Here is a 25,305-nt window from a genome sequence, read left to right on the forward strand (position 1 = left end):
TCGGGATGAATCCCGAAGGATGCAGCCTGGCTAGCCAGGAGATGGTCCGGTGGTGGAGGTGGGAAAATGAGAATTACAGTGTTCAGCCTGGGGCCGGGGGTGGGAATGACAACACAGAAGCTGGTCTGAAATCTGGGCGGTTTAATAGCCAGTCCCGGCGGGGTGGGTGGGCTCGGTGGTCCGGGGGGGCTGATCAAGAACCCCAGGGATGTTGGGGGAGCCGCTACCAGCCCGCGTTGGGCAGCCAGGCCGGGCGGCGGGGCGCGGACTACATCTCCCGGCAGGGCCGGCGGCGGAGGAGGCGGTGGCGATGGCGGGGCGGGCGGGCGTGCGCGCGTCACGCTCCGGCCGCCCCGGCCCGTCCCTCCGCTGGAGCCGGGTGTCTGCTCCCGGGTGGGCGACGCCCCTTGTCTCCCCCCACCTCAGCGCGGCGCCCATGAGCCTCCCGGCGGGGTTCTGACACCGCCCGGCACCGCAGCACGGTAAGGCCGGGGGGGGGGGGGGGGGGGGGGCGATGACACAGCAGCCGGTGCAGCGGCGGCGGGGACGGACGGACGGACACGTCCCGCCTTTTGTCTCCCTCGGAAATAAAAAAAACGCGCGTGGGTGCGCTCTGGGCTGCAAACAGCGTGGCTGGCTGGGCCGCCGTGGGGTTGGGTTTTAATTTTGCAGATGAAGCCGGCACGGGGATTTGGCCTCCCAGCTGGGTTCGGTAACCGCGTTGCGTGAGCGGCCTCGTCTCGTGTGATTTTCCTTCCCTTCGCTGCCAATTTGTGTGTGGACGTTGAGCACCCCCCGATATTTCCCTCTCCTCGCAAGGGCGAGCGGCGGGAAGGGCGGTAACGGGGGCAACGGGGGTCCGGGGCCGGATTCGGGTACGGCTCGGCCTCCGGAAGCTTCCCGGACCGCTTCGTTAGTGGGTGCCTGATGAAGGGCAGGGCTGGCCTCTCCCTCCGTCTCCTCCGGCGAGACCCCACAGACAAAAAGGAGAGGGAAACGCATTGGGTGCAAGCGTTCGGCCGGTCCCTATAGCAATTAGCGTCATTCATCGTTATCCCCTTTGCAGCAAAGCTGGCGGTGGCTCGTGCACAGCAAAGTGCTGGGGCGGGAGGATGAGAGCGGTGGCAGCGTGCACAGGCACAAAGGTACCACCTGGTTTAACTCTGAACATCTTTACGGGGGGGGGACATCCCCGGGTGGGATGTCCACTGCTGTGTGGTCCAGAGGTGGGAGCATCTCCCACCTCCTGGGAGGTGCTTTCCCTATCCTTGATGCAGGGTTGGGTTTGGGTGTAGCAAGCGAGGACTCACCAGGGACTAAATTTTGTTGTTATTTTATTATTATTGTTTTTCTTGCAGAGTCACTCTGGTTGCACATGGTCTCAGGGACTGTGAGTGACAGTAGGGGACAACAGATGTTAGTGGCAGCAGAGCAGCTGGCAGTTGCAGGACATTTTTTGCCACAGCTGCCCCCAGCAATGCCATACATCTGGAGGCACAGTTGCTGGGTGTCCCTGGCGTCCCAGTGCCTCAAAACTCGGTCCTTGGAGTTGTTTTTCCATAAAATGAGACTAATTCATCTCCCGGGGCTGTTCCCTATGTCAGGCTCCTCTGGAAGGGGTGAGACCCCCACCAGTAAGACCCCACACTGGATGAGGTAGCAATCCCATTAGATTGGAAAGGGGCAGGTGCTGTTTCCCAGCGTGATGAGGAGGGCTGAAGTGCCCCGGGCCTCTCTGGAGACCTGGTGGCTCCTCTGAAATAGGCCGTTTCCACGTGCCCATCTGTGCCACTTTCACTCCCGCTCCAGTAATCAATGCTACTCTTCCTCCACCACTCAGGCAGGTATAGGATGAAGCTTGAAGTCATGGCCTTGTTAACAGAAATGAAAGAGATGGGAGGAAGCAGAAGATACAGTGAGCTTCTGGGTTGTTTCTCTCAACCCAAAGATACCAAAATAAGACCAGGTGGTTTAATAGTCCCTCCTCTCCAAAATGTAGGAAGGCTTTTTGATGGTGGACCATCCTCTGAGCATCCAGATGCTGGCAGGGGTGTACCACGCGGGATGGAGAGGGAAGCATCCCACTCTGCTTACAGCTTATGTGACCCTGACAAGCAAATATTCACACTTTGTCTCCAGTGAGTGGAAAAAAAACCATTTTATTGTGTTGATCCACATTATTTTTCCCTGTAAGGACCGTAAAGGCTTTGCTCTGCCCTTGCTGATCCTGAGGTCCAAGAGCAAAACCTTGTGCTGGATTTTATTCCCTTGAGCCTTGAGTAAAATTTGTAGGCTGTGGTTTCCCCGCGTTAAGTGTGTTATCTTTGGCAGAGAGACGAGCAGTGTCTGTTTTGGGAAGCTCAGGCTGTGCTTGTATGTAAAGCTCTTTCCCTCTGAGCTCTGTCTGAGCCCTCCTTGCAATGCGGGTACTGCACTGGAGGGCTCTGCGAATTTAAGATGTCATGGTTAAAGTGTTGTGGGACTTGTGCAGCTCTTAGGAAGCATTTTTTTTATCATTTATAAGATCTCAGGTTGCTTTTAAAGGAAAGCAGAGGAGCAGCAGTTGGATGGTGAAGGTGACGTGGGAATGTGACTTGTCTCAAGTGAGCTGGAGGGTAAAGCCCAGCACCCAGGAGCTCCCCGGCCAACAGGAGACCGAAGAAACCATTTGTGGAGATGAATTGAACACCAGTTCTGCCTTTGCAGGGGGATGTGGGAGAGGAGCGAGCTACCTGAGGGACTTGGCTGGCTTTGATACCTTCATTCCCGTAGCTGGGTCAGCCTCGTGCACAAATGGGATGGGAATGGTCTATGGAGGGTTCCTGAGCGCCGTGAAAAATAATGTGCAAAGCATGAAAACATCCTTCATAGTTGTTAGCCCTTGATCCAAACTGTGGAAGGGAAAGGAAAGATGACGAGGTGCTGAGCTTTATCTCCAGATGTCCCTCCTTCAGCACTCTGTCTTGAAAGAGAAAAATACTCTTTTTTTGCTCTCTGAGCATCCTCACTTCGGGGTGAAGTGCTCTGTTGAGTTCACTCTACCATGGTCTCCTGGTGAGGACAAATTTTGCTATGCTGACTCTCTCCTTCCTTCTCATTTTGGGTGTCTCTCTCCTGTTTCTCCTCGCAGCTGTCCTTGCCGCTGCTCGGTCTTTTCCCAGCAGGAGTGGTGTGAAATTTAGGTAGTTATCTCCGGTTGAGTTTTTGCCTGCAGGTGTCTGCAGAGCAACAAGAAAACCCTCCTGAACCTTATTTAATTTTGTGTTCTTGCTGCTCAAGGGAGTGTTTGGGGTCCTGTGTATTTGTGAGGAGCTATATCTAAAAGTACAGCAAGACCCTATGGTTTCTATGGAAGCTGGGGGCAGCAGATGAGCTATTTCAGGAGATGTTTGGGGCATATTTAGCATATTGCCTGACTATTTCTGCTAAAATATGGAGCAATTAAATATTGTTAATGATTTCTTTGTTCTTCAGTTTGGCAGAAGTATTAAGACATTTACATTACACATGACATTGTTAAGTTTCAGAGTTAACACTCTGCTGCTCTGTTTGGGGTAGCTCATGCTCTTCATCAGGTTGGGGAAAGGACAACTGTTCCTGTCTCAAAAATCTGGAAGCATTGAGGCTTCTGGACGAGTAATCGCCATAAATGCTTTGGGATGTTATTGTGAAACTCCTTGGAGAAGGTGCAGTTCTGCTACCTGAGCGTAAATAGCGCATTACTGAGTCATCTGAAATAAAGGGCTAGTGTAGCTAACCAATCATTTTCTGTTTGTTTGAGAGACTGGTTATTTTATTTTTATTTATTTATATATATGTGTGTGCATATATATATATATATATATATAGTCATTTACAACATAGATGCCTTGCTGGTGATCCTAAGAGAAATATGTTTCCTGCTCAGTTCAGACTGAAATGGGGATGACATTGGATGTTCTCAAAACTTTTGTGCATTTAACCATCAACTTTTCTGCTGAAAAGAGAGGTTTTGTTTCTTCCACGTCTGCCTTGGGCTGTGCCATGGTCAGCCTTGGCTTGCTGGACTCTGCGTTGTTGTCGTCGGTCTTCTGCAATGTAGAGTACCCCAACAGTGGCCAGGAATGGGGATGGTGTCTCTATAATGGATTTGAGATAATTTCTGTTTCGAGTTAGCTTTTGGAGACTCCTTTGAGGCAGTCCATGGACCTCTGAGGCTTTAGGGACCACAGGTTGACTAGGAGTAGTCTCATGCTTACTTCAGAAAAGCCATTGCTCCTGTCTCCTCTCCTACAGAGACAACCCTTGGCCTCCCCTGTCCCCCAGGCATGTAGCAGTCGTGGTACAGGAGAAGAAAAACCTGGTTTCTTAGGTGGTAGGAGAAGCTGTGGTGACACAACTAAACTTCTGCCTCTGCTATCTCTGCAGGACCAAATCCTGCCGCGACTGTCAGCCAGGAACCTGCTGCAGGAGTATTTCATAACGTGCAGCAATTTATCAAGGGTGTCTCCTCTGTGGCCACCAGCACTAGCTCAGCTTCGCCTTCTTCCCCAGCATGGTTGCATCCAGCACGCTGCTGGGTGGTGGTGGAAGTCATCTGCATCTCTCAGGTGGCAGGACAGAAAGGGTTATGGGTGGGATGATGTGTCCGTGGTGGGGATGTCCCTGGGATGGGGAGTGGAGGTGGGTGGCTGTGTGGTGTGCCCTGTCCCTTGGTGTCACATCATGCCCGGGTGACCTGAGGATGCATGCGGGTGCCCACAAGCTTCTCATTTCTCACCGGTGATTTTAATTGGCCTTAATGCAAAAAAACCCCAACCAACCTTCCCCCTCCCTCTGGAGCTGGCCCAGCTCGCTGGGACTGGTTTGTACAGCCTGTGCTGCCCCGGGAAAGCTTCACCACCGCTGGAGCCTGCCCCAAGCCAAAGCAGAAGCTACAGGGAGATAAACAGCTGCCACCAGCTTCCCCAGCTACCTGTGATGGGGAACTGTTAACGGGGTTCGTAATGAAATCTGAAAAATGCTTTTGAACTCATGAAATCCTGGAGGAGCTGTGTTGCTTGGCTTTGTTAACCAGGACCTTGGGAGAAGCTGGTGTTCACAACCAAGCTGTCGCTGTCCCTCCGCCGCCGGTTGCATTGGGTGATAGCTGGCACGGGAGGCAAGTGGCTGGGTTGGCGTGGGAAGGGTGGCATGGGAGGCTGCAGCACGGCAGCATGGCACACAGCAGCAGTCTGGGTCTCTGCGATCAGCTGTGCCGTGCCACATGGCAGGGATGGCACCCAGTCCATCCCCAAGCTAGCATTAAGAAGGTCTTCTGCAAATAAGTAGGTACGATCCCAAGTGTTTTTCATCATTTGATTAAATCTCACAAGTCTGTCTATGCAAGCACAACGCTTTCGAGCTAGAACAGAAATGCACTGCAGATGTTTCAGGGGTCTCGGCTGTCACGAGCATTGAGCATCTCGTTTGTGAAGCCAGAGCTTTGCCAACTGGCATGGAGCCAGTCGTGGGTGGCACAGCCTTGGGCAAGATCAGGACTGGGACAGCTGCTTTGCAGAGCTGGGCTCACCCATGGCCGTGGCTGCGAGCTGCTCCTTCTGCTACGTGGTCCATGGAGATGTCGTTTTGGGGCCACCAGCTTCTGCAGGTGGCTTTGAAGGGTGTTCAGGTCTGTGAAAACACATCTTAGTGTTTGCTAATGGGGGATCTTGCAGGAATAATCGTGGGGTGAATTTTAAAGGATTTTTTTTGTCCTGCAGAGAAGCGTGCGCTTCGGCCACCGGCGGGACTATGGTGTAGTCTAGGTCCAACCAAGCCAGCCTGAAGCAGTGGTCTGCAAATGCTGTTTTGCTTTTGGGTGCTGGCATCTCCCTGCATCATCTGGCCAGAAGCAAACCCCCTGGGCCGGAGGGCTCCTGGGCACCGTGTCCAGCTGCAACGAAGCCAGAAGGGATTTTAATAACGTGCCATCAAAAATACCATCTTGGGTGTCTGGGCAAGAGAGGAAAAGAAAGCAAGAAGGGTTGTGGTTGTGCTGTGGTTGTCAGCTGGAGTTTAATAATAGAGAAATGTTTTATGTTTAAGGTGGTGTTTGCTTTGCATGGTGAGAAGAGACGGGGGTGGATGCCTGCACCCACGGGAGCTGTATTCCCTTAGATCAGGGCATATTGGTGATCCAAGAAATGCCTCTTCCCAGCCAGGCGATTGGCTTGGAGGCATCTTTGATTACATTTTTCTCTGGCTCGGGAAGCCAGGCTGGTGATCCTAAAACTTGCAGCAATAATTTTTGCAGCTGGAGGCTTCACAGCAGGATGTGGAGGCTCGGGGTGCTTTTGGAAATTATTTCTTTATTTTCCTTGCCACGTGCATATTTCATCATTGCAAGCTAGTAGATGAGTTAGGTGGAGTTCTCAGGGGCCATGGGATCTCACCACGATGGCTATAGATGCCTCTAGAGGAAGAGGAGGCCACGGATGCGGATGAAGAGGCTGAAGAGCTGCAGGGGACCAGCTGTGACGAGGTGATGGATGGCTTTCTCCAACAGCTTTTTCCCTTTGTTTTGGGACCAGCAGTTTCTCGTATCTGATGGCAGCTCTGAAATGAAACGCGCTCTTCTGGTGAACAGCAAGTTTTCCATCCCTTCCTGCATCCCTGCTCTGTCCATCCCCATGCCGGCCTGGCGCGAGCAGCGGAGCATTTTTTCCTGCTCTGTGGATGCTTGGAGCAGCATCGGTGGTGGGCAGGGCATCATAGCCCTATGGAGCACTTGGTTGTTGGCAGAGACTCAGCATCCCTGCCTGGATGCTTTTAATGCAAAGATTCACCCCAGGGTGCTGGTTCCTCTCCCTCCCTCCTGGGTTTCGGAGTATCTGCAGAGCACACATTGTCTTTCTCGGAATCGGCTCCAAGAAAGGATATTTGCACAGCTGGTTTTTTTTTTAATGTATTTGCATTACATGGGGCAAAAGATTTATTTATTGACTGCAAACGGCCACTTTGAAGCTTCTTCTCTATATTTCTGTGCTTTTTTTTTTTTTTTTTAAATTAACAGAAATGAGGCTTATGCACTCAGACTGGCTGTCACTTGCTATTCCTCCAGAAGCTTTTTTAACCCAGGGACTAATTTCAGCCAAATTTGACAGAGGAGTGCAGGTCTCAAAGATAAGAACTTACAGGCTGTAAGAAAGAAGGTGGAAGAGGGAAATCCAAATTTCTTCTTGCCTACAAGGAGAGGCTGCAGCAATCGTGAGCTTAAATATTATCTGTCTGGATGCAAGTGGGTCGGTTAACTCAGAAGTGGCTTTAGTAATTCACTAAATTTTCTTTAAGGAAATAACCCAAATTGTCTTGAATGCGGGGAAGGAAGAGCTGGCTGTAGGGATGCTGCTGGGGAGGGTGTGATGGGATGATGCTAGATGACCTTTAAAGGTCCCTTCCAACCCAAACTATTCTATTCTATGCTGCCACGCTGTTGTCCCAGGACTTTGTGCTTGACCACCGAACTTGCAGTGAAAAGCTGGTGGCTGATTTCTCTCCAGAGTCTCCTGCCTGTACCAGTATCCCACCGTTCAAAAGGGTTTTCCAGCCTTGAGCTTAGCCTCACCACATACCTGCTGGGATGGATAATTGGGTATTATACTGTTACTGTTCCTAATAGTGGCATTTCACGTGCTGCCACCTAGAAGCTCACGTAGAGCATTTGCACGCTGGGGAGTGGATAAAATCTGTCCCCAAAAGCTTGGCCAGGCTCTGCCCAGGCTCGCTGCGGTTTCCCATTGAGACTGAGGTTGCGGCCGGCAGCATTGCCTGGAGGAGACGAGGCAGCAGCGTGGTGGCTTTTCGGCACCATCAATGGTCTGTGAACTTGCCTTGGACCTGGAGCTGCTGTTAAAAGTGATTAGTGAACCCCCAGTTCCCAAAGGAGCCAGGGATGATGCTCTGCCCCTCTCTGCTCCTGACAGCCTTTCCCATTACAGCTGCAGCACGAGGCTGCCTTTTCTGTCTCTTCCCCTTCTGCTATCACTATATGCACTTTGATTTATTTTTTATTTTTTTTTTAAACTGGGGATTCTCTTCCTTTTTTGTCAGCTTGGAGAATGATTTTCCTTACACTCTTCTCTATTTAGGGCTCTGGGGGAGGAAGTGACTCAGCCTTTCCCCTGCTCTGGTTTGCACAAGTCATCCCTTGCTGGCTTTGCCGAGGTTTTCCTTGAGCACCTCCAATTACGCTCGCTTCATTCAGCGAGAGCCTGTCTGCCTCCTCACCACACATTTCGGTGGGGAAGGGCACAGTGGGGGAGGATGAGCAGTCAGCAGGAGCTTTCCCTGTGTCAGGAGGATAGTAACGCAGCAAGGACATACTGCCAGACCTGCAGCAGCTCCAGGTCTCCTGCTCTGCTCCCCATCTGTGAGCATGGATGTCTGTGGAGAGGCAGGCGAGTCCAGCCAAATGAAATTTGGGGGGCTGGCCTAGTCATACTATAAAAAAATTGATGAAATTTGATGGCACGGACTCACCAGGGAGAGGTGTTGCGTTAAAAGAGTTACTGTCGCGTAGGAGTCTGAGGAGTGGCTGGGGGGGGAACCCTCCCATTGAGTCACGAGGTTCAGACAGGACCCCCTTGCTTTCTAAACTCCTTCTCAGAGAGGAGTCTAGGTGTGGCTAAGTCCAGTCTTAGGCTCAGACTTGGTCAACGGTTTATTTTCTAAGGACTGTATATGTAGCCACTTATCAGAGTCAGAGCCCTCTCAGGGCTTTCACTAAGGCGACAGCATTAATTTACAACGTTATAAGTCCAGTCATGTTCAGCATACTGAACTTCACGATTACGGATTCACTAATAACGTGCTGCACCCCCAGTCTAGTCGTGTTGCATGAACTATCACGGCCACACTTAAAGAGTCTGGTCGTGTTCAATGAGAACTACCACGGCTAGATCAATGAAGAGTGCAGTTTATTAGAGCAACAGACACACAGATTCTTTGGATTACCAGTGATAAATTCACTGTCTGCAAAGCACGTGCAAATAACAAGAGTATGAGTAACACCGCTGGCTACAAATGTGTTAAAAGATAATAAAGCGACTCTAGAGAGATTTCTAAGTTTCCCGGGGAGGCACTTGGAATAACCAAGTGTTCAACTCTTACCCAAAGGCGTCCCGATGGGGGGGAAGAGAGGCTCAGCCCATTGACTGATCCCAGAGGTCAGAGTGGTACATGATGGTGTCTTCCCTAACATTCTCTTTCTCTTAAGCCATTTTATACTATTTTTCACCTTTCGGGTGGAGCTTGAGTGACTCTAGTCATACATACCTTTGTTTAGGATTGGTGTAAAGTTTTCTCGCTTTGCTTTTAAAGGTATAGGCTAGGAAAAATTCAGAGCGCAAGCTCAGTGAGGGGTGGTCGCACCTTGGAGGCGGGTAGCTTTTGGGATGGAGGTGTGTTTTGGTATTATAATGATGTTATAATGAGCAAAGTTCACCAAAAGGACAGCATTTTGTCAAAAACATGACAGGCTGTTGGCCCAGGGTAGTAAATATGCAGCTTATCAGTTCCATGACACCTTTAAGTTCCCATTTAATCGCAGAGCCTGGCTGCGGCATCTCCACACCGCTCCACCCTCCGAGCCGTACCTCTTAGAGTCAGCACACCAAGTTCCCCTGGCGTTACCGATGTCTAAGGTTGCAGGCCTAAGGAACTTCCATGGAATGGATTCCTTGCATGTCAGCCGCGTTCCACCCGGGAAGCTTCTTCAATGCTGTGCCTTACCTAAAAGTGTGAATATAAGTTTAATTTCTAAGTCACCTCAGCAATTATCCCACAGAGGAGAGTGAAGATGACTCCAGTCGTGCTACCGGCACCACTGAAGGATGCCATCTGATGGCACCAATGGCAGAGGTCTGTGTGGATGATGGATGGATGATGATGCTCGCTCCGTGCAGGACTGCTGCCAGCTTACCTTTCACAGCAGAGCTGAACTGGCTGCTAAATACCAGGGAGGAAGCATCGCTTGCTCTCCGCAGGGCTTTCAGATGCTGCTGCTCAGCGAGGGAGTCACTAAATCATCTGCCACTCTAAGTGATACCAGGCATTTGGCGTGCCATGTACTATATTAAAAACAAGTGCATTACTTTCAGGTTAATTGTTCTCCTCTTCTGGAAGCCAGCACAGCTGGCTGCAAACTCTGCTTCTTTCTAAAGGGGAGAAGGGAAAATAAAAAGAAGAAGAAACTCCCAAGCCCCCCAGAACCCTTCCTCTCCTCCTCCAAAACCCAGAGACTCAAACCCTGAAAGCAGTTTTGATCTGCTTAGGAAATTCCAACATGCGCCACTTATTCCTTTGTTTTATAAAGTTGTTGGAGTAGGAATGATCTTTGTCTCAAATTATTATTCTCTCAAATTTTATCTTCTCTCAAATTATTACTCTCAGGAGTAATAATTTGTATGGGATGGGATCCTTGCTGAGGATGTATGGGATGGGATCCTTGCTGGGGAGATCTTACCTCCACAGCAGAAGTCCTGTGCCTTTGCTGACGGTTGGCTCTCCTGGGTGGTCTCTCAGCTCCTGGGTTGGTTCTGGCTGGGAGCAATGTCATGTGAGTGTGTGTTGCAGAAGGTTGGGCAGTGTTTCTCCAGTAGCTTATGGTAATAGGGTTACCGGTGCTTCATAACAAATCCCCACTCTTGGTCTGCGTGGTGTGTGCAGCAGAGTTTGATCCCACTTTGACATGGCTGAATTTCAGTGAGTGGTGAATTTTAGGGTTCCACAAGCCTTTGGTAGAACATCGGTAACTCCAGACGTGGCCTTATTGAAGCTCATGTGCTGTGAGCAAGGACTTCTCTGGTGGTCACAAGATTCAAGCTTTTTTTTTGTGTATATTAACACCTCATTTGGCGCTAAAGATTGTAGCTATTGATATGGACCTTCATCATGACCCTGTTGTGCCAGGTACTTGAGAAGAACTGAAAAGCAAGGCCTTTTGGCACGGTGGGTGGTGGTGGAGGTCTCGTGTCATGGGATCGGTTTCAGCAGAGCTTTTAATAGCTTGGTAATACTATGTTTGCTCAGCAGGGCTAGACCAAGCTTCTGCAGTGTGGCTGGAACACCTTTAAGGTACTTCCAAGTACATAGGGGCTACCTGGGAGTCCTCATATTGAACAGCGAATGTGGTTTGCTGGTAGCAAAGGTATCTTGTTGAGTGCCCCAAAACAGGGCCTTGACTAGCCCAAGATCTTGGGGTAAGGAGCACAGAGCCCAGGACCCAGAAGTTACGTCTGATGTTTATTGGGATCTCTGTTGAATCAGACCCATCCAGTTCAGCCAGATGTTTCTGGAGAAGGTGTGGTAACCTTGCAGGAGGCAGGTTTCACTTGCCCCTCGCGTTACTTACCTTCTCGAGGAGCTGTTTGCCATGGGAAGTGTGTGGAGGAGGCTCTCTCCGGGCACTGCCAACCATAAATACACAAGGAAAGAGTCTGGTTTGAAAGATGAAGGAGGCACTTTGTAAGGAAGCCATCTCTTTGGTCTGGTAGTCAACAAAAATGGTGGTACACTGATGGGGATGCTGGTGGTTAAGCTGTCTCTAGTAAGTAAATGTAAACTCTGAGAATTTCCAAATATTTTTACAAGAAACTCCAGAAAATGAAGCCTAATGCTTCTTGTAATACCCATGTCAGATCACACTTCTTCTCCTTCCTTGAGTCTCTTGGCCCTTGCCTTGGGCCAACCCATTGCAGCAGTTGGAGTGTGGGTGCCTGGGGGCATCATGTTGCCTTTTCTGGCCAATTCTGGCTGCTGTGAGACACTACAGGCATTAAAGTCAAGTTTTATGGGAAGTGCTTTAAACTTGCTTCATGATAAGGTGGTGGCTGAAGTTGTGAAAAAAATTGTAATTGAGGAGTTGTGGAAATTTAGCAGCTGAGGTGAACATTTGCGTGGAGGTGTTTGGGTGTGCTGGGAAGTCTGAAGCTGGTCATCACCTAGAAATGCTTCACTACCCCAACTTGGGTTTTGCTTGCTTGTGTTCATCTTTTTTTCTTTTTCTTTTAAGAAATCCAACCAAATCGTGAACCTGTCAGAGGCCGTTAGTTAACCAGCGTGGTGGTTGTAAAGCATCCAGTGGTGTGACTCTCAGATCCTTCTAAGTGGATGCCAAGAGGTGGATCTGTTGGCAAATCCTCCCCTCCGTCCCTTAATGCTTCCCACCTTTTCCACTTGTCTATAAACGTTACACTCAGCTTGACGGGAAGTGTCAGCCAGTAAAGCTTTCCTCTCCTTCTTTCCACAGGTTAATAAGCCTCAAACTAAAATTTTCCACTTATTTCCTTAATTCTGTCTGTTTATCCACTTTATTACAGTAGACACGTCCATTGTGTGCTTCCAGCTTCTCTCTTCTTAGGTCTCTTCCACGTGACATGTGTGACATGAATGAAAAGCGTTGTCCTCATAGCACCTACATTCAACTCAGGCCATATTAGCTCTCTTCTGAGCATCTCTGTCTATTGATTAAAGCATTAGGAGGAATGTCAGCTTGGAAGCAATGGGTTTGATTAGCTAATTATTTTAACAAAAAAGCAGCGAACTTTGATTCAAAGTACATGAGAAACTGTGGCTGCTGTTTTCTAATGTGCTGGAGGGAGATCGGAGTACATAACCAAATGAGAGCATTGGTCGGGAAGCTAACAAGAGGAGTTTGCTGGCTGAACATGAGCATCATGCATGAGGTCTTCTGCATGACCTAGGAGTATGGAAAAATATTTGTGTATATTTAAGGAGGGCTGCTGGTTTTTGGCTAGTGAGCTCTAGTGACTGCAATAACTTCATGATTGCATGAAGTGTGTACAGGACAGTTGAGTCTGTAGGATGCTCTTCTTGTGTGAAGATTGGGTTTAACTGGTATCAATCAATCAGTGAAATACTTATGTCCTGAAGGACTTCATGTATTGGTGGACTACTTGGCAGTTGGCTGGTGGGAAAAGCTTGCTGGTATCAACACAGCTTGCTGGAGGGACAGCTGTGTGGTCTGAAAGCATGAGGCTTCACAAGAGCATCTCATACTGTTGGTTGGTGTGTGGGTTGCCCTGAGCTGTCCAGGGAGCTGATGTGGGTTGTAGGGGCAAGTGGGAAGTGGGAATATTGGTGAGGACAAAGAAGCAGCTTAAAAAAAATTTTGGAGAGACCAGTGAAGGAGTATCTGCCTCCACTGTTAACAAAAGCAAGTGGCTTTTGGAAGGTGGGCATTTGATTCAAGTCACCATCTAGAGGGAGACCCTAAAGTCCAAGCAATAGGTGACTGGTTTCTATCTTCTGGATTGGAGGTTGGGCCCCGGTGTTAGATGGCCAAATCGGAGACAGATAATGGCTCTTGCGTGGTACAGATGAGGAGGAAGAGAGAAAGGGGTGTCAGGGCAGTGAGCGCATCCTCCTCTTTGGTCTCCCTTTCCTGTTTGCTTGGTCTGGTGTCAAACATCTGGATGTGAGCTCAGTCCAGCTCCTACTCTGGGGCTGTAGCTGGGGGTCTTTCAAGTCCTTGATCCCTGAGGCTGCCAGGATGGGCAGAGCTGATGTCAAACCATCCAGGAAGGAAGAGATGGGTAATGGAAAGCCTCCAGCTCCCTTTTTACATGGAAAAGTGCATACATACCCTGTACAGCACTTGCTGCATGGGGCCATCCTCTTTGCCTCCTGGAGCAGAAGGCTTTGCTCGCTGTGAGTGATTGTCATGTATTTGAGCTTCACGTCAACCTCCGTTACCTCTCCTAAAGGTCAGCCTGGACTTCCAGGCCACTTTCTGCTGAGAAGAAATTTCTTCTGGTTTTGATTAAGCTGGAGGTAAAACCTGGTGGCTTTGTCCTGGAAGTCTGGGCTAAGGGAAGGTCTCCCTAGGCAAGATCCTGGAGTTATTCTGGATTGAAGTAAGCTCTGGAGGTCCTCTGGTCCAGCTCTCTGCTCAGCACAGGGCCAGCTTCTATGTCAAACCTGCCTGCTCAGGGCCTCATCCAGCTGAGTCTTGACACTGTTTCCAAGGATAGAGACCGCATACCCCCTTGGGTCACCTGCTGGGTGCTGAACCATGCTCACAGTGAAGGAATTTTCTAATATCCCATCGGAGTTTCCCATGCTGCAGCTACTGATCCTCAGACCTTGAGGTGAGCAGCTGCTGTGGTTTGCTGATGGAGAAGGCTTTCTGCTACCAGTCTTTTCCATGCCCCTGGCATGTCGCTGTTGTGTTTTGCAGCTCCTCGGGGACATCACCACTTTCTAGCAAGGCAGCAGCGCGTGTGTGCCTGTGTGCACTAAGAAGGCTTATTGCCAACTGACCTAATTATTATAATCTCGCTCTTCCCTAGATAGTGCAGGTTTCCTTGGCTCTCAGGAGGCTTCCCTGGTTTCTCCAAGTTGCTGTTTGATTTCTTGTCTGTCTTCTAATAATATTATTCATTCGCTCAGGCTAGGTAAAGCCAGAGAATAAGGTTTGTAGCCGGATATAGTGCAATACTTGTGAACTACCTTTCTTGCTCCGATGGCCATCCTGCTGGGTTTGGTGGCCTCAGCCTGCCAGACCTTCTAGGCAGCTCCCCTGCATGTGTCTGCTTGCAGCCCTGCTCTTCATCGCAACCCCCTCCTCTTCCCCCTGCCCCGACTGTACACGTGCATCCTCTTTACTGTGGAAATCCTCTGGCTGCTGAAGTTAATGGGTGAAAATTGTGCATTGCCACTTCCTGCACTGCTCATGGATGCAGGGTTGTTGCCTACCCCATTTTTTTTTGTTGCCTATTCCATTTTTTTGTTGTTGTTCCCTATCCAATTTTTTTTTTGTTCCCTATCCCACTTTTTTGTTCCCTATCCCATTTTTTCCTTCCTTCTGCCAGACCCCTCCTGCTGCCCTGCCCTCCCCACAGCAGATGCTGCCTTCCCTACCTGCCCCCTTTCCTTTCCATAAGGGGTTTATTTGGGTACAGATATAGGCCAGTTACCTTTTAAAGGTGCCAAATTCTTTTTCCAGCAAGACAGGGATTTGCAGCATGTTAACAGGATTTAACAGCTACTTCAACATAAATAAAATAAAGCCCAGAAGAAGGGAAAAAAAACCCACAACAAAACATTGCATCGTGGGGTGAGTTCTCTCCATTTATAAATTTCAGTTTCTTCATGAAAATTGAAGAAGTTGGGTATTGTCCCAGAAAGCCTCTGCGGTCCCCTTCGGGCAGAGAATAACCCTATATAACTTGGTGCCTCCTTTCAGGGACAGGGCTTACCACTAAGCTCCCTGGTTAAACCACCTGATGGGATCAGCAGAGGTTAGCAGCACTGCAGGGGCTTGGTGGCAGAGGGTTTGAAAAACAACAAGTCAGCAGCATTGTCTTGAAAACCTGGGTTGTTTTTTTTTTTTTACCTTTGTCCTGTACAAGACCCAGTTTGACCTGAAAGGGAGCAGGAGAGGATGCAGTGGGGCATCATCTGAGCATCAGCAAGGCTTTATCTGCATCGGGGTTTCTGCAGCCCTGGGTGTTATCTTGTGCAATGCCTGATAGTCTCTGGAGAGTAAATATTTTCTCCAGGGGCAGAGCAGCCCGTGGGGGAGCTGGGAACAAGCCGAAGCAGAGGCATTGCTGGGAGGATAAAGCCTGAAAAGGCTGGCACTGGTTGTGCCTCACGTTGCACCTTGCCTGCAGAATTGGGGCTGCAGCAGTTCCCCCTCTCTTTGGGGGGATGTAAGTGTCCCATTTTCCTTATTTCCCTTATTTCCCTCTTCTTTAAAAAAAAAAAAAAGTGATATATGTGAACTTTCCTGAGGTTCCTATGAGTTTCTAATATATATGTGAATTACATCTTCTGTCCTGGAGCACTGCTGCATCTTTTGGGTGGGTACCCCAAATTATCCTTAGGTATTCTGAATACTCCTAAATATCAGCCCACAGAACAAATAGTGGATGGTAACTGTATTTTTTTTCAGTTAATTAGCAAAATTGTGGTAGAAGGATAGTTGTGGGGGTAAGAAGATTTTTAGCTGGGGTCAATGAGAATAGATATTTTTATTTTGTTAAAACAGGAAACGAAATAATGTCAAGTCAAAGAGGCTTTATTCAATCCAAAATGAAATCTGTTTTAAAGTATTTTACACCATAATGGAGAGCTGAGGAAATTTAGTGTATGTCACTGTGAAATAAAAGTAAAAATCCTTTGTTTAAAAATAAAAAAAAAATCAAAAGAACTTTTTCCAGCATTTTCTTTCCAGTGTTTTGGCTGCAGTGACTTGACCAAAACTATTTAAAATTCACCAAGCCAAAGCTGGGCTGCTGGAAAACAAGTGATTTTTTTTTTTTAATTATTATTATTTGATGGGTTCAGCCTTTTGCTTCTGCAAAAGGGGGATTCAGTTCCTCAGATGAATGCAGATAGGGGAGGTACATGACCCTTGTCCCACACCAGAGGAGGGGACGTGTGGGACTTGAGTGCCAGGTGTCACCTCTGGTTCCTGGTGCTGGAAGGCATTGGGCTTCTTCTGGATGTTGTGGACATGTGGGGATGCTCACCAGCAGCAGGGTGTCCCTGTGGACCAGGGGTCCTCAGCAAGCACAGAGGTTCTTCAAGCTCCCTCTGGGAGGGAGAAGCCCCGAAGAAAACTCTAGTGGGAGTGGGGAAAGCCTGCCCCAAGCCCCAGCGTTTTGTGGTTATGTTAGCAGTGGTTACATCTTCCTCTGAAGTCTCCAAGTGCTTGCGGTAACTCAGGGCTAGGCGCGGAGTTTATTTTCTTGATCATTCATATTGTATGATTTATTCCAGAAGTGCCTTTTCCAGTCCCTTGTTAAGCTCAGCTACTTAATTGGTGGGTTATAAAGATCCCTCAGATACCCTCATCTGACCTGCACTGTACAGGCATCTAAGAATCGGCAACGATGGGCTTCCACCTACAAGGCCCTTTAATGTGAGATACCATCTGGGTATATAGCGTTATACAGTCTCTTGATTAATCAAATTCTCCCTTACCTCTTTTCTTTTTTTCCCAAAGCTAAGTAGTTTGGGTTCTTTATTTGTATCTCTGAGGTCAAAGGTATGTGAATAGCAGGCATCCTGCTATGATGTTTCTGCTGAAACTGCTGATGCTGCTCCCCTTTGCTGCAATTACAGTCCTCCCCCCATGTTCTCATTATGATTAACTTTGGGGCTGTTAATCCCTTGGGTGTAAGTGGAGGTTGGCTGGTGCAGGGAGGTGCAGGAGGGGACTTTCTCAGATGCTGACGTGGCCTGGCACGAGCTCCTTTGGTCCCTGCAGCCGTATTCAGTGGGGCTGCCATGTGGTGGAGGTCATCACGGGAAGACCTTCATGATGAACATGAAGGACCCTTCAACAAAAGAACAAAAAATAGTGTGGATGTGTTTCTGGGCTGTCCTCATGCCTGCAGGTCCCCCAGTTGCTGTGGGGGGGTCAGTCCTGGGCATGGCTGGTGGGTTTTCCACTGCAAGTGGGGTCTTGGGGTGGACACAGCTGTCCTGAAAGATGGATCCTGTTGGTCTTTGATGTCTGCAGGTGGTTCTGGGTCCTCCAGTCGTCATCCAGCCCTGTAGGAACAGCATTTCCTTTTGGGTCAGGAGGCAAACTTATCAAAATAAGTATTTCTGGCACTATCCCTGACCAGGCTGTATTTGTGGAGAAAAAGCTTCTCTCGGTGCCTTCTTGGCCTGGTTTCCTGAGCTGCTGAGTATTTATTCAATGCAGTCACCCCAGAGGCGTTCTGAAAACTAAGGCCAAACTTCTGATGTTCATCAAAGACCCTCTAGATCTGTGATGCCTTCCCTGCGGTAGCACCTTGAAGTTCCAAGACCTCTTTCCTCCTTCTCAAGCTAGAAGGAAAAGCCAAGCATTTAAGGTTAGTCCTAACAGGGCTTGTTGTGTTTTACAAAAGAGGGAAGTGAGGTACAGTGGCTTGCCCGGAGGACCCAGCAATACATCCCAATCACATGTGCAGCATGTGGCGTGCTTGGGTCCATGATGGATGGCGCACTTGGACACAAGGAGCAGCTCAAGGACATTTTGGGATGAACTTGAGGTTCTTGTCCCCAGTACACCGGCAGCAATGCTGGGACTCAGTGGGGCATCCGAGAACTGGGGTTTGCAGAAGGGACTGATGTCAAGGACACTGTCAGCAGGGCATGTTAGGACGTAGGGTTGGTGGATCCCAAGGCTGAACATCAGCTGACTTGATCTGGGCCAGTTGTCTAGACTGTCATTGCTGCTGGTGGAGGTAGACACTCCCAAAGCTCACTTGATCTCATGTTCATCTCAAAATAGGTCAGCTATCGTGTCCTGGAAGTACCTGTCTCTCCATTTGCTTTGTATTAATGAAAACCTCCCTGTCCTCCACCCACCCACCGGGGCTCAGCCGAGTTGAGCTGCTTCATTTACCTCTTATTAATCAAACCCAGCAGTTCTCTGGGCGATAAATGTAGCTGCGCAAATACTTGCAGCATCTTTACCCCCTGGGGTTTGGCAGGCTGCTCTTCTTCCCATCCCCATCGCTGGCTTCTTATCACCCCTTACTTGCTGTGATTTAGTGGGGGGGATAACCAAAGGGTGAGTGGGGCTGCCTGGGAAGGGCTTTTGGGGAGATGAGTGGCTGCATTGCTGCTGCAGAGCATCCAGCGACCAGAACAATAGTCTGGGAGTGATTGCGAAAAAATGCACTTCAAGCCTCAAAAAGGAGGCTGGTGGCTGGCCAGTAACTCACGAAAATTCCTGTCTGGGGAGGTGCTTTGCTTGGTATTTGTGGGGCCAGTTCCTTAAGGGAGGTGTTATCCTGGTGAATTAGTTCAAGCTGTCTCATGAGCCGCTGGAAGGAGCTAAAAGCTGGGGATGGATTTGGGAGGAGGGTTAAGCCCATGGGCTTGGTCCACACTGCTTGGGCAAAGCAAAGCTTGGGAAGGGTCTGGTCCCCACCCATCCAGGGCTGAGCATCACCTGCTGCTGCGGCTTTGGCCAGAGTGGTGGGTCCACAGGGAGCTGGAGCCCATCCCTGCCACGTGGCAGCATCCCTCAGCTTGGCGGGACCCTTGGCGGGCACTGCGGTGTCTGCACTGGGTCACATCCCTTCCTGGAGCAGCTATTGGGAGCCCACCACAAAACCTGGGTCCATCTGGGTATCAAATGTGCTCTCTGAATTGCTATCAGAAGCTACATGGGAGAACATGCAGGAGATCCTTGTAGGCTGAAAAATGGATTTAGGTTCTGCAAGGGCATCTTCCCAAGCTGTAAGAGCTGTCTTGGATGATGCCCTTTGCCCACAGCAATCTCAGGGAGCCAGGTTTAATTCGGATGGTCCCTCTGGATGGAGCGAGAATCACTTCTTCAAAATGCAATCACTTTGCTGGATAGAAACCCACTGTCTAGACCACATCCAGTCCACGTGGCTGGGAGCAGGAGCTAAGGAGGACACTGTGTCCAGCCCCGGGGGACGGGAAAGCTTTGGCGATCAACTCAGTCCTGGGTCAAAAACCTGTCCTTAAATGTGCGAGGGTTGAACACCTTGCTGGGTTGTGTGCTGGGCTCTGTCCTTCTTTCCCAAGCAGAAGGTTCAACAAGTAGGTAGGACATGGGAGATGATGCTCATTGCTTTTTCCCTGTCTTTGCAAGCGGCTGCAGCTCTTATATTGGTATATTTAAATCTGGAAGAAGCCAGAAGCAGGGACAGCGGTCCTGGAAAGCTCAGCTCTCGTGATAGTGATGTCCCTGTTCCTTGGCCGGCAATGTGCCACATTGGACCTGCTCGCGTGGTGTTGAACACCGACCCCACGGTGTTCCCTGTCCCCTTGTGCTTCCCCAGGGCTTTGTTTGCTTCCCCGCCTCTTAATTTATTATTATTAGACCAGAAGCGTTATGAAGAAAGGACTTCTTTTCCTTCTGCGTGTACAGAATCGCCAATTTCCCTAATTCTTGTTCTTTTCTACTAGAATATTTAGAAGATCTCATCAATGGCGGTGCCGTGGCTGCTGCCTGTATGGGAACTGATCCATGACTGATGCTCCTGGGGTGGCTGTGATGTAAAAGCCAATCTGCTGTTTATTTTATAACTTGAACATTTAAATGTGGTGGAGGAGTGGGGGTCCAGGATCCAGAGGCAAGTTTTGGAAATTTTGTTTGTTTGTGGGTGTTGTTGAGTGGGTTTTTTTAGTTTTTTTTTTTAGCACTGAAGGTAATTAGAGATTCGGAAAATCTCTGAATATACTTATCTGTGCATGGAGTCGTTCAGATGAGTTTAACTAGCTTAGAGAGGGGCATGGTAAGTTGTTTATTTTCCCTTTCCTCTGCAAAATGTCAGAGGTTTACTGGATGATTTTTCTTTCCAGTTCCAGTTGAGCAGCTCATATTAGGCAGAAGGCACAGAGATCCCCTATGAGCGAGCCAGACTTGGGTCGTAGGGAATTGTCTCTCCTTGAAATCTGCTCCTTGCTTTGCTCATATAACCCAAGCCCAAACATCACCGGATCCGAGGCCGGGAAGGATTGTTCCCCTTGGTTGGAGCAGCAGGAACCCAGGGATGATTTGCTTTTCTCCATTGCTGATGGTGCAGAAGGTGGCTGATGCTGCAAAAAGCATCTTGCTTCCTCATTCCCATTTCATCTTTCAAAGACCTTGAATATGGGGAGCACCTGAGCTCTCCTGCCCCCAGCCTTGTCGCACAGAAGAGCTTCATTTCCAAAAAAGAGGAAAGCCGTGATGATGGGAAGCAATCAGTGGGGATGGAGGTGAGATTCGGTGAGGATGTGAACCTCATGAGATTCAACAAGGCCAAGTGCAAGGTCCTGCACCTGGGTCAGGGAAACCCCTGGTATCAATACAGGCTGGGGGATGAAGGGATTGAGAGCAGCCCTGCAGAGAAGGACTTGGGAGTAATGGTGGATGAAAAGCTGGACATGAGTTGGCAATGTGCGCTCGCAGCCCAGAAGGCCAACTGTATCCTGGGCTGCATCAAAAGAAGCGTGGCCAGCAGGTCGAGGGAGGGGATTCTGCCCCTCTACTCTGCTCTGGTGAGACCCCACCTGGAGTACTGCATCCAACTCTGGGGTCCTTGGTACAGGAAAGACATGGAGCTGTTGGAGAGGGTCCAGAGGAGGGCCACAAAAATGATCAGAGGGCTGGAACACCTCCCCTATGAGGACAGGCTGAGAGAGTTGGGGTTGTTCAGCCTGGAGAAGAGAAGGCTCCAGGGAGACCTTATTGCAGCCTTTCAGTACTTAAAAGGGGCTTATAAGAAAGATGGGGACAGACTTTTTACCAGGGCCTGTAGCGATAGGACAAGGGGTAATGGTTTTAAACTAAAAGAGGGTAGATTCAGACTGGATATAAGGAAGAAATGTTTTATGATGAGGGTGGTGAAACACTGGAACAGGTTGCCCAGGGAGGTGGTAGATGCCCCATCCCTGGAAACATTCAAGGCCAGGTTGGACGGGGTTCTGAGCAGCCTGATCTAGTTGAAGATGTCCCTGCTCATTGCAGGGGGGTTGGACTAGATGACCTTTAAAGGTCCCTTCCAACCCAAACCATTCTGTGATCCAGCATAAAATCTCCTCCATCCATCCTGAGTGGCAGCCCCAGCATTTTGGCTGGCAGCCAAGGTACATCCTCTGAATGCTGCTAAAAGCTGGCGTACAGATGCAAAAATGCTCTTTGCTAGCAAACTACAGGCATGGTTTAATAGGGATTAAGCACCCTCTGCACCTGCCCTGCTCCTGACCTGCTACTGCCTCTTCCGCCCCATCCCTCCTGACCCGTGGGATGGATTACTTCAGCGGGTTGACATCTCAACTTAAAGTTGGATGTGTCTTTTAGGATTACAGGGCTTTTCACAGCCTAAGTGCCCATTATTATTGCCTGGGTGCCTGGAAAGAAAAGATTTACTTTCTGATAATGGTTTCCCTTCAGTTATTTGCAAAAGACGGTACGTGGCGGCCAGCGCGCGAGCACGCGGTCGAAATGTGTGATTGCATAGTATGTGGATCAGCTGATTCTTATAATGCTTTTATTTAGGACATGGGCTGTGCTCTCTGCCTGCAGAGCACTGCCTGTGCAGGGAGTTTTGCACCCTGGCTGCTGCTTCCATGGGATCAGGGCTCATCCCCCGGGATTGTGGAGGAGCTGGGCAAAATACACACATTGGTTGCCTGAGGATTGCTACCCGCTGCGTGCGTTGTAGGGGGGCACACGCGTGTGCACGATGTATGTGTGCAAGCTCACCTGGCAGGAGAACATCCTTCGTTCATGTCTTCTAGCATAATTCCTGCAGTCGTCATGTCCTACCCAGCCTGCCGGTGCGATGCCGTGTGCTCTTGGAGGAGAAACAGTACAGCTCCAAAGAGGACATTGTGGAGCACACGTGAAACCTGCATTTTTTGCTATTTCTTCAAATATTTTTATTTGGTGATGTTTCCTTTGGAAAGGTGAAAAATAACAAGGATAAGATGCTCTTGTTCCATTAGGTTTTAGTAGAAGCAGAGGAATGTGAAAAGAGATTGTGTCTAACAAGTCACAGGTTTTAGTATCAGCTGATGGATAAATAGGTTATAAAACTCAGGCTGTTCTTGATTCAGGGGTTGGTGGTTGCAGGTTTTTTATGACCTGTTTCAGGTTTTATTTCTAAAATAAATAAGAGAGAGCAGAATAAATGAGAGAGCAGAGGAGGCTTTCTTAAAGTGATGAAGTGCTTGTACATCATCTCATGGAATCAAAAAACCATTTGGGTTGGAGAAGGCTTCAGGAGGTCTCTAGTCCAACCACTTGCCCAAAGCAGGGTCAGCATCAAGTTTGGATATTACCCCACTGCTGTAGTAGTGGTTAGGCACATGTGGTCCTAACCATGAACCCCAGTATAGGAAGGGAGTGTGGTCAGAAGGGGAATTCAAAGGACAAATTCAGAAAACCCAGAGCTGGTCGCTACCAGGGAGTGCCAGGAGATGCCACAGTCAAGATATTCCTCTGCTTGTTGAGCCTCTTTATTGATGCCCTGTGTTGGGTGACGGTGGCATATTGGCAGTGGTCCTGGCACAGCTGACACACTGGGATGTCCACATAGGGCAGCCGGTCTCTGTGTCGTTATGTTAAAGGAGAAGCCGCTGCCCGAGCACTCACACACCATTCAGGGAGTCGCACACATACCACCTAAGACTTTAACTGCTAGGACCAGAGTCCCTTCGCAGCGGGCAGCTCCACTGAGCTCACACACACTCACTCTCGGGCGCTTCCTCTCCCCTCTGGCTTGACCCTAGGTTTCCCGAAGCAGAGTCTCCAATACGATGTACGCCAGATGAATTTATTGGTACAGTGGTGAAAACAGCTCGAGCTGGGTGCCTCTGGAGAGGGACCCAGAACAAAGAAATCCCTGGGTAATTATACCCTTACAATCTAAATTCCCCACCCCTCAGGAGACAGTTCGGACCAATAGTAGTATTTGGGTCTGGGGTCTTCCCATTCTTCATTGGGCCCTTTCATTGTCTCTAGGCGGGCCGATTCTTCTCTTATCTCTAAGATTGCAGCTTCTGCTAAGGTTGAAGCCTCCTTATCTTTCTGGTTTGCACTGGTTTCAGGGGCCTTCCTTCATGTGGCCAAGTAAAAGTTCAGTGCATGGTCGGTGGATCTAGGTGAAAGTTCTTGTGGCCTAAGGCTTCAGCAAGCCTTGATACTAATGCTAAAGTGACTACTACAACAGTCCTCCCTTTGTTTTTTTTTATCAAGCATTCCTGCTTGATAAAAAAAATATGTCAAAGGTCAGACAAAGGCCGCGAATTCTTTCAAGACGAATGATTAACCACCATGTTTGTATATATAATATGATTACAAGTAACACAATAAGGCTAAGCATAATACTATTATCATGGGATGTAACGTGGTTGGAGGGACAGTTGTCAATACTGGCATAGTAGTTTCACAAGTTACATTGACAAATACCATATTAACATTTATAACATACTGGGTCAATCGTTCATCTCCATCCAACAGGCTGGTCTTAGCTGGGATATAAGTCCCTGGTATGGCCAAATGTCTCCCAAAGAGAATTTCTGCTGGTGTTGCACTTAGCCCTATGGGTCGTTGTAGGGCATTTTGCACATCCCATAGGGCTAAGTGCAATGTGTCCGGCCACTTCAAACCTGTGTTTGTAGATATTTTTGCTATCTTTTCCTTTAAGGTTCTGTTCCATCTTTCTACCTGTCCTGAGGATTGTGCGTGATAGGGAGTGTGCAAGTTCCTCTCTATACCTAGCGACTTATATAGTTGACCAATTGTATTTGCTGTAAAATGGGCACCCCTGTCTGATTCAATTGATTCGGGAACTCCATATCTGGGTATAAATTCCTTCAATAATGCTTTCATTACTCCTCCTGTGTCTGTTTTTCTTGTGGGGAATGCTTCTACCCAACCTGACAATTGATCTACTATAACTAAGAAATGTTTGTATCCACTGGCAGATGGCATATCTGCGTAATCTATTTGTAATCGTTGAAAAGGGAAACAGGCCCATGGTCGTCCCCCTAACTCTGAGCTCGACTTGATACTTGAAAACTTTTGGCAGGTTGGGCAGCTACTGGTGATCCTCTTTGCAGCGGCATAAATTCCTGGTGCTGTCCATATTTTTTTGTACCTGGTTAGCCACTGCCTCTGCTCCTCCATGAGCTTTGTCATGAAACCACCTAGCCACGGTAATTAATTACTTCTTTGGCAAAATTGGTTTTCCTCCAGTTGTCCATATTCCGCTGTCGTTTTGTTCTGCTTCCCACTTTTCCCATTGTTTCTTTTCCTCTGCTGTAGAGTCCTTTTCATACACGGCTTTGGGGTCTCTTTAATTTGGCCATTCGTTCTGATTGTCCATTGAGATTGCAACCATACACTCCTTCAGAGGTTGCTGGGCTGCAGCTTTCACAGCTGCATCAGCTAAAGCGTTTCCTTCACTAATGTCTGTAGTATCTTTGGTATGGGCTGGGCAATGTATCACAGCAATTTCTCTGGCTAGTTGGACCGATTCCAGCAAATTACGTATTTCCTCTCCATTGGATACCCTTTTTCCTGATGATGTGAAAAATCCTCGTTCTTTCCATAACATTCCTGTTGCATGACGTACCCCGAAGGCGTACCGAGAGTCTGTGTAAGTATTGACTCGTTTTCCCTCCCTAGATGAGCTGCGTGTGTCAACACTACCAGTTCTGCTCCTTGTGCGCTCAGCCTTGCTGGGAATGGTTCAGCTTCCATCACTTGTGGCTGACGCCGGCTGACGCCGCTGACACGGCATCACGCCGTGGCTGACCACGGCGTATCCAGTCCATTGTTGTCCGTGCAAG

The 25,305-nt window shown here is 48.9% G+C and overlaps 1 protein-coding gene across 4 annotated transcripts in view; it reads left to right on the top strand.

Moving 5' to 3' along the window:
- The first annotated feature begins 358 nt into the window (after positions 1-358).
- CTIF (cap binding complex dependent translation initiation factor) overlaps positions 359-25,305 on the top strand; it is a 156,270-nt gene continuing 131,323 nt past the window's right edge. For all 4 annotated transcript variants that reach the window (XM_075488871.1, XM_075488872.1, XM_075488873.1 and 1 more), the window contains exon 1: positions 359-482. The gene's annotated coding sequence lies outside the window, so the exon portion shown is untranslated. The remainder of the gene's footprint in view (positions 483-25,305) is intronic.

The sequence above is a fragment of the Mycteria americana genome (assembly GCF_035582795.1).
Source record: "Mycteria americana isolate JAX WOST 10 ecotype Jacksonville Zoo and Gardens chromosome Z unlocalized genomic scaffold, USCA_MyAme_1.0 Scaffold_18, whole genome shotgun sequence".
Lineage (NCBI taxonomy): Eukaryota > Metazoa > Chordata > Aves > Ciconiiformes > Ciconiidae > Mycteria > Mycteria americana.